At 40.6% G+C, this 12,030-nt stretch overlaps 1 non-coding gene and 1 pseudogene across 1 annotated transcript; one reads left to right on the forward strand and one right to left on the reverse strand.

Moving 5' to 3' along the window:
* The first annotated feature begins 748 nt into the window (after window positions 1–748).
* On the forward strand, window positions 749–867 carry LOC145393182 (5S ribosomal RNA; annotated as a pseudogene).
* Window positions 868–11,368: 10,501 nt separating this feature from the next.
* LOC145393233 (5S ribosomal RNA) lies at window positions 11,369–11,487 on the reverse strand. The gene has a single exon (XR_013896185.1). It is a non-coding gene; the product is annotated as a 5S ribosomal RNA (ribosomal RNA).
* Window positions 11,488–12,030: the final 543 nt, after the last annotated feature.

The raw sequence follows: 12,030 nt of genomic DNA on the forward strand, positions 1-12,030 counted from the left end.
CATCCCTTGGATATAAACCTTCACCGGCTCAATCCGATTGGAGTGCCGTAATTACCCACTAAACCACCAGGTGCCAGAATTTGATTATATGGTTACCACCCAGCATAGTAAATGGTTTCCTGGTGTACAGGAAACCATTTGGCTTGTCACTCAGTGTAGAGTCACCCACAGGCAGAAGGAAGAGGAAAGAATGAAGGAAAAAAAAGAGAGAAGAGGGAGTGTAAAGTCACCTGTAGACAGAAAGACAAGGAAAGAATGAAGGAAAGAAAGACAGAAAAGGATGGAAGGAAAGAAGGATGGAGGAGAGGAAAGGGCAAATACCATATAATAATAAAAAAAAAAAAAAAATCCATTCTTTTTTTGCGCACCACGGGTTGGGATAAAAAAAGGTAATTTGTGCAGTCCACGGGTTAAGCTGGTCTATATCTTGACAGTCAGCATCCCCACCACCTGATTGGGAAAGGGAATACATAATCTTTTTATTTCTTTATAAATTCTTCCTCATACTGTACAAGCATATTCTAAAAACTTTCACTTTCATGAAAATTATGAATAAATAGTCTGATCTTGCTCTGTAACTGATCATTATGTGATAAATTGGAAGAATGATGATTGAAAAGTTATACCCTTTTTCAGAGTAAAGTATAAAAATTGGTAACAAATTCGCTAGAGTAATATTCATGACTGCCGTCCCCAAGAATCTTGTGTGGACACGGTGACGCATGCAAGCCGAAAGTAAGCTGCCTGAGCCAAATTGGCCACCGAATGTAGTACACCGCTTCCCGTCCGATCAGCGAAGTTAAGCAACGTTGGGTCTGGTTAGTACTTGGATGGGTGACCGCCTAGGAACACCAGATGCTGTTGGCATAACGTTTTCCGTACGTGTCAAGTGGGGTTGGTGGAGAATTAGTGCCCCTCCCTGTAAAACAATTAACTCTAAGCCCTTGGTCACCCCGTTTGGGATACATGGCGTCTGGCAATGAATGAATGAAAAATGTTTACGTGCGCAGAACCCTTATCTCTCCGCTGGCTTCACTGCATCGCTCTCCCTCAGCCTCTGCACATCACTCTCCCTTGGCATCACTGCATCACTCTCCCCATCCTCTTCACCTCCTCTTCACCTCCTCATGAGGACCTAGAGTGATTTTCCGGGCACTCCAGCTGTCCCCCATCCTCAGGGGGACACATGGAGATGACTCGAACCAGCCTACTGTAGGACAAACTTCAGGTGGATAGCAGAATTTTTTGTGCATTGTAGGTTTCGCGGTCAAGATCACCCTTCCTATCCCCATTTAATCCATGTTTTATTGACCTTGTTATGTGATTAATCATTATATGATAGGTTTTCATGTGGTGCAACCCTATCATATAGTGAGACTGGACTATACTGTATAGGAGGAGTCTAAGGGGGGGAAAAAAAATGTTTATCAAGCTCCGTAAAGAAAATTAATGTCAAAAATTGATAGCACTGTATTAATGTCACAGTGAGATTCTCTTTATCAGTCATGCAGAGGTTCATAATCACATTTACCTCCTACATTTTTAACAAATAACAAAATATTCTTATTAATTCTTTGCCAAATGGGTGCAGCCTTTCCATATTTTCTGTTGAAATAGCCTTTCACAGGTTACTTGTTATTTTTCCTGGATTACCACAGCAACCGGGCATTTTTATAAAAATTCGTGTGAAAGCTATGAATGAAGATTTAGAATGCATAAATATTCCACCGACGTCTTTAAGTAGCTGGCCATGTCTGATGTTCTTAACCATGTTTTTAAATTTGAAAGCTGGCAATAAAATGCAAGTTAGGTTAGGTTGGATTGGGTTAGGTTAGATCAGGTTTGGTTAGGTTGAATCATTTAGTTTTCTATGGCTTTGACATGGTTACAGTATTAGTGTTTTCCTTTTTTGTACATAGAGTATGTTTGATACACTGACACATCCAGTCGGAGAGATCATTGGTAAACACTGCCGCAGGTGACCTGGCCACATCATTGAATACCTCAAAATAGGTATATTTTGTTTTATTCCAATCACTCTTTGCAGTCAAAATTCAACAGTTAACACCCTGTGTAGTGCTGCTCTCAGGTTCCTGCCCTTTCCTCACTTCCTTCTTCCCATCCTTCCTCTTCTGTCTTTCTTTCCTTCATTTTTTCCTCTTCCTTCTGTCTGTGGACGACTCTGCACTGAGTGACTTGCCAGATGGTTTCCTGTACACCAGGAAACCCTTTACTATGTTGGATGGTAACCATATAACCAAATTATGGCACCTGGTGGTTTAGTGGGTAATTAAGGTGCTTCAATTGAATTGAGCCTGTGTAGGTTTATATCCAAGGGATGATTGGGGTTTATTGCTCACAGAATGCCACTCTGGGATGAGTGAGGCTGGTCACTCTCATCTTCAATGTCAGGATCAACTTGCCTAGCCCCGGGCTCCTATGCTCCTCATGGGGCAAGATAAGATTGGATGATGGATGGATGGATGGAACTACCTGTGTTGGACATGTATCAAAATTTCTTATCTTAAAACCATGACTTTGTTATAGTATAGGTGTAATCACCATGCCTGTATGGTAAAGAGTCACCATGTTCATTGTGTCAGTAGTTCCTTCTGTGGAAAGTAATAAAATGTTTACGTAAATGTGCATTAGTTGGTGCCAGCCTGTCTTCTTTGTTATCGTTCGTAAGTAGCTAGTTACCTGCTCTCAGCTCTACTCACTTCCATCAGTGGTTCTCTCACCATTAATAAGTGTAACTATTCTTAATGCTTGTAGCTGAGCAGATATTCATTGTGGAATGGTATGTATTAAAGGAATATATTATCAGTCATTAAAAAATCACATTAACATAATGTATGAATGGTAGCATAATGAATTATATGATGATTATATAAAGGCAACCATCAAAAAACTACAGTAGTATCAATGCAGTTTGCATATTAATGGCATCTTAGGAACATGTCAAGTGTCAATAGCATGGGAGACTTCTACATTGAGATGAGGCAACTAGTTGATTTTTTTTTAAATTTACCAGTGTTATAATATCTGGTGTCTCCTTAATGTGCTCAGTCGAGTGTGAAAGATTAACTTTTGGTCAGTTTAATTCATGTCAGTGTCTAGGATTAGGTTACAGAAGAGGGATATTTCAGTCAAGCTATTTTAGTTTTCTTAACCCTTATTGTTCCAATGAACTTGCAGGAGGTTTGGAGGATGAAATGCTTGAAAGGGTACAGCAGGGAAGAAAGGTTGCAGTTTCACTGAAAGTAGTTCTAAGTGAATACGGAATTTAAAAAGTCCCTGTATTACAGTATTGCCCACTCCAGCATATGGAAGTGAAGCTTGGACCTAGTTGGGAGGACACAAGAGTGAGAGCAGTGGAAATGAGTTTTCTGATATGAGCATGTGGAGTTACGTGGAGAGACACACTGACAAATGAGGAAGTGAAGGACCATTGTGGTTTGCATGTGGATGTAATAGGAAACATTAGGAGAAATACATTGAGGTGGTTTTATCATGTGGAGAAAATGAAGAATGAGAGACTGACTAGGAGAATGTATGTGAGTGAGGTGGAGGGAGAGAGAGGGAGGGGGAGACTGAGAATGAGATGAAGGAATGGAGTAGAGAGATATATGAGGGAGGGGGATGTAAGTTGAGGGGAGAGCAATGACGTGACAGGGGATAGCTGAAATGGAGGCAGTTTGTTTTTGACCTCCCCTTACAGGATTAAGATGTATTGCTATAGATAGATGTATTAAGATGTATTGCTATATAGGGTTTGCTGGCATGGTTTGTTGTAACATTAGTGATATAGAGGAGGTTGCTGCTTGCAGTGTAGAAACAATGCTGTTCTTTGAAGTGAAAAAACAAATTACTTTATCTTCTTTTGAAAGTGATGAATGAGAACAAGAAAACAAACAAATTTAGTACATCAGTGCAAGTTAAATACATGAAAACTACACATAGATGAAACCAGCAAAGATCACACAGATTTGAGTGAGGCATAATGAGTGTATACAGTAAAATGTGGGGATGGAAGCCAGGAGATGTTGACATCACACTGTCAGGAGGTGAGAGGTAATGCTAGTGACTGTTTAATGTCATGTAGAAATGTTGGTTGTTGAGATTTATGCCATCTGGAAATGAAAAGGTCTATAGATTCTCAGGTTAACTGAACCTAGGAGCCATGAAGGTTGCTTAACTCTTTGGCTACTACCGACGATTTTGGCACTGCCCCCTTTGAGAGGCATTTTTACACCCAAAATGAAAATGCTTTTCCAGTGTTTTTGATTGGTGTCATAAGTTTATGTATACATAAAGTTTTTGTATCTAGCATTAGAAATGCTTGAAAGTTGAAAGTTTTTTCAAAATTGATTTTTTTTTATTAAATAAAATTGGATTTTTAAAAATTCAGTAAAAATATTAATATTGAAGTATATGAGGTCAAATTCATACTAATGGCTACAAATTATCCATGCTTTATCATGGTACAGCTACAAAAGTATACTGGCAAGGTTTCCATGGAAAATAATGATGTGATTTTCCAAAAAATAAAATGGGGACTTCCTGGCAAATCTAAACAGCAAAAAATATAATTGTAGGGATCACATTCTATCATGTTCCTTGAAAAACAGAAATTATCCATGCTTTATTATTACAGCTACAAAAGTATACTGCCAAAGTTTCCATGGAAAATAATGATGCATTATTCCAAAAAATTTAATTATAACTTCCTGGCAGATGTAAACAATCAAAAATAGTAATGGGATCACATCCTATCATGTTCCTTGAAAAATTGAAATAATGTATCTACAGTTTATCTACTTTGTCTGACATTGACATACCTTCTTGTACACCTTCTGAGTGTGATATATCTTGAAACAGGGGATGAGGCACAGTGCAGGTTTATTGATACATTCATTGCAGAAGTATGAAGTTTGATTTTGTTTACATTGTCCCTTACCTTTCAGCTTGCATTTTAAGGGCTCACTACTGCACACATAGCAGTTTGGCTTATGTTTCTTGTTTTCAAATGATACAAAATCCTTAGGTAATTTATCCAGCCTTCCAATTTCTGAGGCATCATCACAGTGGTTTACCTCTAACCACACTTGAGAGACGTGTATGACAGAGGGGAAAAAACACCACTCTTCCCATGCTAGGTCTACATCTGAAAATGATCTTTTCACAATAACTTTATCACCCATGTACACTTTTTTTCTAGCATAAACTCAAACAGGATGAGCTATAATAACTTGCATATATGTACCTGTATGCCTCCAATAGATAGATTATATGTGAAAAACAGTGAGACAACGATATTGGATAGAAACACCTGATCAGATCCCAGCAGAAAACACTTGTATTTTGTATATTGGTGCTTTATTCTGCCATTGCACTTATATTGACAGATAGCTGTATGCTTTGATCTTGATGTTATTTAGATAACTAGCATAAATCTTACCTGAAAGAAGCTAAAAAAAGGGTTTAAGGCAGAAGAACTCGAGCGTTGTGGGTGGTGTGTGGGTGGTCAGCCACAAGTGAGGCAGGTTGGATGTTTACATTACAGGTGCTGCCACCTGATGCTGGTGGCAGCTATAGGAACTAGCGTCACAGCCACATTCAGATGAGAGTGGTAGATTAAAGTCATGTTGGTTAAAAAAAAAAAACATAGAGAAAGTTGACTACAGTCGAGTCAAGGCGTATGGACTTTTTTTCTCTCTCTCTCTCTCGACCTTAAATGTGCAATGTAGCCAAAGGGTTAATGACTTAGAGCAGCTTGTACAGCACCCTACCCATATCCCTGACTGCCGTGGAGAGAGTTCCAACATACTTGACCTCTTCCTCACAACTAATCCTTCTGCTCTCCGTTGGGCTCCTCCGATCATAACCATATCACCTTAACCGCTTAACTGCGGGGCGTCACTTTTGTGATTCTGTGTTATTTTGAATTCGCCCGGGCTTTCAAGTGGTGGCTTGTATCATCTATCAGTACTCCCAATGTCCAGCACTAGTCAGCACTCCTATTCTCATCTGTACTCCCATCCATTGTTGACAATTTAGCCATTTCTTCCCGTTCTTGACTCCCCTCCCTACCTCCCCTCCATTACCCTCTCCTCTCGCCTGCCCAGTTGTGCTGTGCTAAGTAAATCTTCCCTGGAATTTTCCACTGATTTCATCCATTAAAATAAGCCCTATGCCCTATTCTTATACCAAATAGTATATACAAGAAAGAAATAAGGTAAGTGATAGTGCCATACACCTGGAATTGGCTAATTATCACCTGACAACACCTCACGTGCACTCGTTCACTAATTTTCGCTGTTTATTTCCCCTTGAAATATGCCGTATAATCTATTCTCGTAGTAAAAATATATATAAGAAAGGAAGGGAGAAGCCTAAGTGATATTTACATTCACCTGGAACTACCTAATTTATTATGTATTGTCTAGATTTCCTGCCAGTCATTTCATAGCGTATATATTAGCAGCTTTCACCCCGCTGACATTGGCAGCATTGCACTTCCCCTAGGCAGGCAGGCCACTACACTGTATTCAGTTTACTGTCGTCTTTCAAGGTGAAACCACGTCGGATTCGCGCCTGCCCAATTACAGTACACTGCATTTTAGTCCCATGCAAAGGGCCCTGTGACCTCTACCCCCTAATAAACCTCATGTGGAAAGAGGTAAAGAGGTAAGTGACTGTGGAACGTGACCTGGCTGATTTGTCAATGAAAATGATAGACAGTGACTACGATCTATCTGGTGAGTAAAACAGTGCAAGTGGAAATGTAAATAATGTGTAAACAGCAAGTGAAAGCTATGAATGTAAATATAAGTGAACAGTGGAAAATAGTTTTATAAGTTACTGCAAGTGACTGCATAACACAGTGTAAATAAAATAGAAATGTAAATAATGTAAATAAAATAGAATGTAAATAAAAATGTAAATGAGTAGTAATATAAGAATAAGAGTATATATACTAGGAGTAATAAAAGTGAAAGTTTCACTCTAGCATGTATGAATACTATGAGTTATGAAAGTGAAAATGAAAGTGACAGATTCACTCTCAACGCTAGTATACAGGACGAGAAAGTGAATGGTATGTATTTTACTGAAAGAGAAATTGAATGCCTACAGTGACAATAAACTACTATTACTGAAGGAAACTTATGGATAAAGACTGTAGATACATATAAGTGGTATATAGTAATGGAAATATAAACTGTGAGTGTTTTTATGAATAAGCGGCAAACGATGTCTCGTAATTTTCATTGCTTTCACAGTGTTTTTTTTTTTAGTATGGATTCCAAACTATTTGAGAATCATAGAATAGTGTTTCTAGTGATAATATCAGGCTGTGGTAATCATATTACGGGTTGTCGGGAAGTGTAAAGTGGAGACTTCGTTACCCAACTTCAGAGGTCTCCACAAGTCCTACGGTACTCAACAAAGGCTCAACAAACATCCCAGGAGAAAGCTGAAGGTATGTGCCATATGCATATGTAATTATAATATTCTAGGACTAATAACTGATTTTTGGCAAATATTTTTAGAGAGTCTGTCGGAGCGCGAATATGCCCGCGAGACACGCAAGTCAGGCAAAAACAACCCCGCGGTTTAGGGGTTAACCTGTCCTGTTCCTCCCAAAGAAATGTCGGCTATGGGACTTTGGGGCTGCTGATTGGGAGGCTCTCAGACAGTACTTCTTTGATTTTCCCTGGAATGGTTCTTGCTTCCATGGCCGAGAGCTATCAGTGTGTGCCATGCGCATTACGGAGGTTAATCTCTCAGGCATGGAAGCATACATTACTTTCTTATATCCTTTGACTAGTGCAAAGAAACCTTGGTTTAATCATGCTTGCTCTAATGCTGTCCACAACAAGGAGAAGGCCTACAAAAGGTACTGGAGTCAACCTACCCATGAATCTCATCTTTTTTATGTTGCTGCCCAGAATTGTGCAAAGTTTGTTCTTCACTACGCTAAAAATAATTTCATCCATACTAAATGCTCTGAACTCTCCAACTGGAATTCTTCCCACTCTTTCTGGCACCTTGCCAAAAACCATTCTAAAAACTTTACCTCATCATCCTTCCCTCCTGTTTTCCACTCTGATGGCCCTGTAGCTATTTCTTCTACTGATGAAGTAGATCTCTTCGCTCAGACTTTCTCGATCATTTCCATCGTAGATGAATCTGGTGCTGTTCCTCCATCACTTCCCCTCTCTGACTTCCTCATAGCTGACATTAAAATTTCATCAACCGATATATTTTCTGCCATCACTGGCCTCAAAGCTAACAAGGCATATGGGCCTAATGGAGTCCCCCCTGTTCTCAAGAACTGTGCTTCTTTGCTTACACTCTGCTTAGGTAAACTCTTTCGTCTTTGTCTGTCAACCTATGCCTTTTCTTCTTGCTGGGAGTTTGCTCTCTTTCAGCCTGCCCCAAAGAAGAATGACCCTTCTCAACCCTCTAACTATCGCCCAGTTGCTTTAACATCCTGTGTTGCAAAATTTTTGAGTATTCTTAAAAAAAAATAAAAATAAAAATAATAGGGAATCTTTCCTATCAGAACCATCTTTCTGATCGTTAGCATGGATTCTGTCAGGGACACTCCATTGGCAATCTTCTTACCAACCTTTTATGACTGGAGTAATAGTGAATAAAGCCATAACGTTAGGATAAAGAGAAGTGTATTAACAGGGTTCTACCTCAGAGCCTTGAGGATTTGCAGTGAAGATCATTTGAAAGAGGAATTCGAGGACATAGACAGCACATTTTCTAGACTGAAGTACCCAAAACACATGTTATTCAGTGCCAGACAACATGCTAAGCTAAGGCTATCAGGGAACGGGCAACGGCTGAAAAATCCAATGATGTGACACATATAGTCCTGCCCAATAACAGTACGAGCAACAACATTGCTCGGTTTTTAAGAAATGCAGGAACTGAGGTAGCTTTCATGACATCTCAGACAGTGGGTGATCTGGTCAGACACAAGGTACGAACCAGCAGCACAGGCGAGAGAGGTGTTTACTCCATTCCATGTGTAGTATGTGATAAGGTCTACATAGGTGAAACAGGGCATGATTTGGAAGAAAGAATAAAAGAACATAAGTATGCAATGAGCTGGCACAACACCAACAACGCATGTGTAGCTCACAGATTTAATACAGGTCACGTAATGAAATGGGAAAATGCAAAAATTTTGTACAAAGAAGCAGACTTAAAAAAATGCAAATGTCTGGAGGCTTGTCATAGTATGTTCCAACACCATTGACCAGTACAGCAGATCTTATCACCTATCGGATTCTGGGACCAAATATATTGTCAATAGGATAGCTTCCCCACACCCCCCCCCTTAAACTAAAAACATCACCCCTCCTTTCTTCCCATCCATCCCCATACCCTTTCATCACCCAGCTGCTTGCCCACATATGCAACACTTATGTAAACACACACACACACACACACACACACACACACACACACACACACACACACACACACACCGCTCGCTGGCGCAGTGGTAACGTTCTCGCTTGCCATCTGGTAGACGGGAGTTCGCGCCTCGCTCAGGTTGCGAAAAGTTTCACTGACGAAGTGGGTGGTTACTGTCCCCCTTGAGCAAGGGGACGGGTGTGTGGGTGTGTGAAGGTCACAGCCTTGCCCTTAGATCGGACTATATGAGCTCTCAGCTCCCTTCCGGGAGGGTAAAATGCTGACGATCACGACCATCAAGTGATCCTGACCGACCCGGTGAATTACACACACACACACACACACACACACACACACACACACACACACACACACACGTGCTGGGATCGGTAATCCCATTCCCCTTGTGACCTGTATTTGCTTACCCAACATTCCTTCCCTCTCCCTATAAACGTTATTGCATCAAATATACTTATAAAACATAAAAAGGGTTTGCACCACCAGTGTAACTGTAGAATTGTAGATACTAAGAGGAATATAATTTTGTCTCCATCTTTCTGTCTGTCTGTCTGTCTGTCTCTGTCTCTCTCTCTCTCTCTCTCTGTCTCTGTCTCTGTCTCTCTGTCTCTCTCTCTCTCTCTCTCTCACCATTTATCCACCTATCTCTCTACCTATGTCTAACTATCTATTCAACGTTCTATCCTCTAACTCTCCCTCTTTTCCATCTGTTTCACACCTGGGTTTGGTGTCATCTATTAACCAGTCAGTGTGTTTCTCTTGCCTAGTCTGTCTGTCTGTCTGTCTGTTTGTCTGTCTGTCTGTCTGTCTGTCTGTCTGTCTGTCTCTCTCTCTCTCTCTCTCTCTCTCTCTCTCTCTCTCTGCACGCCTTTGTTCAAGATTTCCTTTCCCTCTGATGCCATTTGACTTCTCACCTACTTGGTAAAATCTCCTCATGCTGCTATTCCTATTCTCCCTCTTTCTCTCTTACCCAGTCTCTTTCTCTCTCTCTCTCCTTCTCTCCAAGCCTTTGTTTTAAAATCCCATAAATACAGACCTGCCACTCCCTTCCCTTTCCCCTGGTACCATCTGACCTCTCACCTACTTGTTAAAATCTCCTCATGCTGCTATTCCTGTTCTCTTTCTTTCACTCCTCCCCAGTCTCTCTCTCTCTCTCTCTCTCTCTCTCTCTCTCTCTCTCTCTCTCTCTCCACACCTTTATTCTAAATCCCATAATTACTAACCTGCCGCTCCCTCCTCTTCCCCTGGTGCCACTGGACTTCTCACCTACTTGTTAAAATTTCCTCACACCGTTGCCCCAATACCTCCTCATGCTGCTAATGATCCTTCCTCTTCCCCCTATTAATCCCTGGCTTCTCCCATCTCTCCTTCATAAATTCAACTCATAAATAAAGCTTTTCTATATGTCTATCACTAGGTATACTCCAACATGTATACTGAACAAGATATACTGTTTCCCATGTAACATATACGGTCATTGCTCTAATTCTGTAATTGAATGTCTATCATTACTCGTAATTTAAGTGTATATACCAATGATGCATCACTATGTGCTGTATATATTATGTAAGTAAATATACTACGTAGGCCTATATATACTCATTGCCATTGGTCAGTATGTCTGTCACTAGGTATACTCCATCATGTATACTAATCTAGATATACAGTACTATCTCCCATGTAACATATATAGACATTGCTATGTTTTGTAACTGAATGTCTGTTGCAACTCATAATTTAAACATATATACCAGTGAAGCATCACTATACTGTATTCTGTATGTATTGTGTTTCATTCATTCATTCATTGCCAGACGCCATGTATCTCAAACGGAGTGGCCAAGGGCTCAGAGTTAATTGTTTTACAGGGAGGGGCACTAATCCTCCACCAACCCCACTTGACACATAGGGATGCCAACAGCAACTGGTGTTCCCAGGCGGTCACCCATCCAAGTACTAACCAGACCCAACATTGCTTAACTTCGCTGATCGGACGGGAAGCGGTGTACTCAACGTGGTATTGCCGTTGGCTAATAAGTAGGCCATATTTACGCATTACCATTTGTCACAAACGCTTATGCCAATATGCCCCCTTTTTATTTTATCTATCTATCTATCTATATACCTAGGCTGCTTCCCCCAAGGAAAGGGAGGTAGCCGAGACAGGACGACACACTCCCCATTTACTCACCCATTCAAACACATTCATTCGCATCTTAGCCCCAAAGGGGAGAACGGACAGATCCTCACCGCACCACACTGCACAAGGGTCAACTGCGCAATGCAATCATTGACATCCGCAGCAGGGCCCGACAGCAGATTATTTTATAATCTTTGTAATTATGTGTACTGTAGTAGCATGTAAATTCTGGGCCAAAATTACTCTTACAGCTGGATAACTCCTCCTTTATTGGCCACCCATGTGGTCATCATTCACTGATGCTGCCTCTTCACATGATGAGGAATGGGTATCCTATAAACTAGCTCTATGGGGCGAATTAAATTCTCCCTAAGGATTTCCCACTTCACCTGCCCCTTGTTTCGCTCCGCCCTTGTGCCGTGATCTGTAAATCC

Source organism: Coenobita brevimanus, chromosome 23 (assembly GCF_032717465.1).
Source record: "Coenobita brevimanus isolate Jiangsu-jjx chromosome 23, ASM3271746v2, whole genome shotgun sequence".
In the NCBI taxonomy this organism is placed as follows: domain Eukaryota; kingdom Metazoa; phylum Arthropoda; class Malacostraca; order Decapoda; family Coenobitidae; genus Coenobita; species Coenobita brevimanus.